At 34.3% G+C, this 3,351-nt stretch overlaps 1 long non-coding RNA gene across 1 annotated transcript; it reads right to left on the bottom strand.

Moving 5' to 3' along the window:
- Positions 1-432, bottom strand: LOC110910936. Its single transcript, XR_002576594.1, has 2 exons — positions 380-432; positions 1-285 (listed from the first exon to the last, which is right to left on the bottom strand). It is a non-coding gene; the product is annotated as an uncharacterized LOC110910936 (long non-coding RNA).
- Positions 433-3,351: the final 2,919 nt, after the last annotated feature.

The following is a 3,351-nucleotide window of genomic DNA, read 5'->3' as shown; positions in this document are numbered from 1 at the left end:
GAAAGTTAAGACCTTGCTCTATACATAAACTTACAACATACAAACAAAGTTACTACAGTTTTCTCTTTCACTTTTTGTAAATACATACAGAACCCATAGCTAAGCAAGGCCCGAGAAACTAATCACATTCAGCTCAGCGCGGTTGCTGAATGCGCTGTGAGTGAATCTTCGGGCTAGAAGATCTCACTGGCTTTTCTGCATACCTGGCCATCTCCACTTGTGATCCGGGTGTTGCTTTTGACAAGCTCAAACTCCTGATTAGTGTTTCAGCCTCGATTCCCAACCCTGCAAAAAAACAACCAGAATAACATAAGTCAAAACCGGCAACAACAAGATTATGCTCTTCTTTTAAGTGTATGTGTTGCCATTTGCAAATTACCGTTTGAAGGCATTTGCTGGTACGCAAGTGAGCCGAATGCGTTCACACTTACCAGCACTTCGTATATGATGATAGCACATTTTGTATTGCTGGAAAAAAAACGAAAATTTTCAAACATTTTTATTCAACGTAAACCCAAAACTTTAGATATGATAATAGCACATTGCGATTCGTATCAGCACATTAACATAGCACAAAAAAACAACAAAAAAGGATGAAACATCAAAAATTATAAAATGCACATGTTCTATTGCTGGGAACAAAAAATCATATATTTTCAACCATTTTTTTTCAGATTTAAAACCAACACTTTGTATATGATGATAGCACATTTTGTATTGCTGGAAAGAAAAAACAAAAATTTTCAAACATTTTTATTCAACGTAAACCCAAAACTTTGGATATGATAATAGCACATTGTGGTTCGTATCAGCACATTAACATAGCACAAAAAGGCAACAAGAAAGGATGAAACCAAATAATAGCACATTGCGATTCGTATCAGCACATCAATATAGCACACATGGTTTTTGATAAAAATTAATGAAACCAAATATGGGTCTGACCAGCAAATTGCAATTCGTATCAGCACAGCACATATGGTTTTCGATCAAAATTAATGAAACCAACCAACAAACACAACACAAATGCATCTACAAAGCACATACGCCAGTTATATCAGCACATGAATTATGAAGAACCAAATACGATGAAACAAAAAAAAAACAAGTACGGACAACGTGCACAAAAACGTTTTATTACTTAGCACTCTCTGTCATTCAAGTTTAATTTAATGTAAAAGTTGAAACTTTATGGTGAATCTGAAAATACAATGAATCAAACGAATTTTTCGATATGCATCTTAAAAAATAACCTGGTGTAACTTCCAGGGCTGATGATCCTTCCACTGAAATTCCTATTTTTGAATCCATTAAAGGTACCGATCAAAAACAAGGAGATCAAAAATCTGCAGTTAATTCGCAATTGGTAGTGAGATGGGAAGTTACGTATTTTTCTTTTTGGAGGTTTCCTGCGTAGATGATGATTTTCTGGAAAATTTCAAATTTTGATTTGAAATAGTGCATGAATATAGGGGATAATTAAAATTTGAAATTAATTAAATACAAAAATTAGAGTGATAAAGTCTAAAATACCCTTTTCTAATTTTTTAATGAAGTACACATGTCTCATGGTGGTTGGTTCTTAGAGTTCTTACACATATTGAGGTTTGTATTTGATCCCATCTCCACACATAAATACCTACTTTTCCTAAAACATGAATTGAATTAATCATACTTAGTATATAAGCATTTAAAAACGGTCTAAACGGGTTTGCATTGCATATACAAATAAAATACAAAATTTTCATAATTGTGGAGCCCGTCGCGTCGCGCGACGGCCCCTTGCCTTCGCCGTCGCGTCGCGCGACCCCCCCCCCCATATGAACAGAATGTTCGCAGATGTTGCTGCATATTCCCAGCATAACTCAATTTTACGGAAACGAGCATAACTCTCTCGTTTTCTATCCGTTTTACGCGATTCTTTTTCATACGTCATCGTAATTTAATTCTCCATCAGATGGAGTTAACATCCGACATCCAGTTTAACAAAATTCTAGACTTTTAAGCTTTTGACTTATTACCTTTTTACAAAGTTTTGAACCGTTCATGCATTTATCAAAATAATCTGTTTATTTAACCTCAATTTCTTATGAACCTTATAATTTCAATATTGTCTATCATAAAAGATTAAATTCTTGGATGTCTTGCATCCTTTTAACCTATTTTCGCTCAAAAGCTTATTTTGGCCCGTTACGGGTATTTACGCATTAATGGTCTATGATATACTAAACCATACTCTTCGGTTTCAGACTTGACCAAAACATTACTCTAATTTAATATCTTGTTTCCAAACGAGTTTTATGGACGTTTGCCCGTTATACCTATCAAGGGCGTTTTTGTCAACTTTGCTCCATCCTTTACAACAAAGGACTTCATTGCATATTTAACCAATATTACTACTTAACTACAACCCTAATCACACATACCTTGCTCGGATCAAAGCTAAGATCCGTTTTAATACTTCATCCACCAAATTGTTAGATGATAGCAACGAAATCCTTTCACTATTCATTACGTAAATTCGTAATACTTGACAAACAATTCATTAGTCGATATTACCAAATGGTGATATATTCACCATTTGGCTTAGTAAATCTAATTGTCCATTTTATCCTTATGGGATTTTTAATTAGTCATTATTCCCTCCATGTAACTTATCCCTTCGTTAACTCGAAACCAAAATTACCATATTACCCATCCGTTTTAATACTTCATCCACCAAATTGTTAGATGATAACAACGAAATCCTTTCACTATTCATTCTGTAAATTCGTAATACTTGACAAACAATTCATTAGTCGATATTACCAAATGGTGATATCTTCACCGTTTGGCTCATTAAATCTAATTGTCCATTTTATCCTTATGGGATTTTTAATAGTCATTATTCCCTCCATGTAACTTATCCCTTCGTTAACTCGTAACCAAAATTACCATATTACCTTTTTTACCCTTTTTAACCATAAAACTTAGTCTCTTACCATGACTACATGTTCTGACCCATATCAAAACTTGTCGGAACATCATACTTCACGTATTCACTTACCATGTTCGTAATCTATTCAACGGGTAGATATTCTAATAAAATAAAAGGGGTAAGCTTTACTTAGGTTACATCCGAGTACGCTTCCCATGCGCATAAGTTCCATTTGACCCGCTTCTTTCCCAAGCTTCCACGCGCTTATCAAGCATCAAACTATCATATATCATTCTCAAGATAGTTAGCTTATTCATCATTCATCACGACCCTTTCATCACACGGATCTTATATTAAAATCATCAATCGATCTCATAACATGCTAATCTATCAAATCTTATCCGAGTTCTTCAAACATTCACACACATATATAA

The sequence above is a fragment of the Helianthus annuus genome, chromosome 15 (genome assembly GCF_002127325.2).
Source record: "Helianthus annuus cultivar XRQ/B chromosome 15, HanXRQr2.0-SUNRISE, whole genome shotgun sequence".
NCBI lineage: Eukaryota > Viridiplantae > Streptophyta > Magnoliopsida > Asterales > Asteraceae > Helianthus > Helianthus annuus.
The sequence above is the reverse complement of the archived record's forward strand: the minus strand, read 5'-3'. Positions and strand labels throughout refer to the sequence as shown.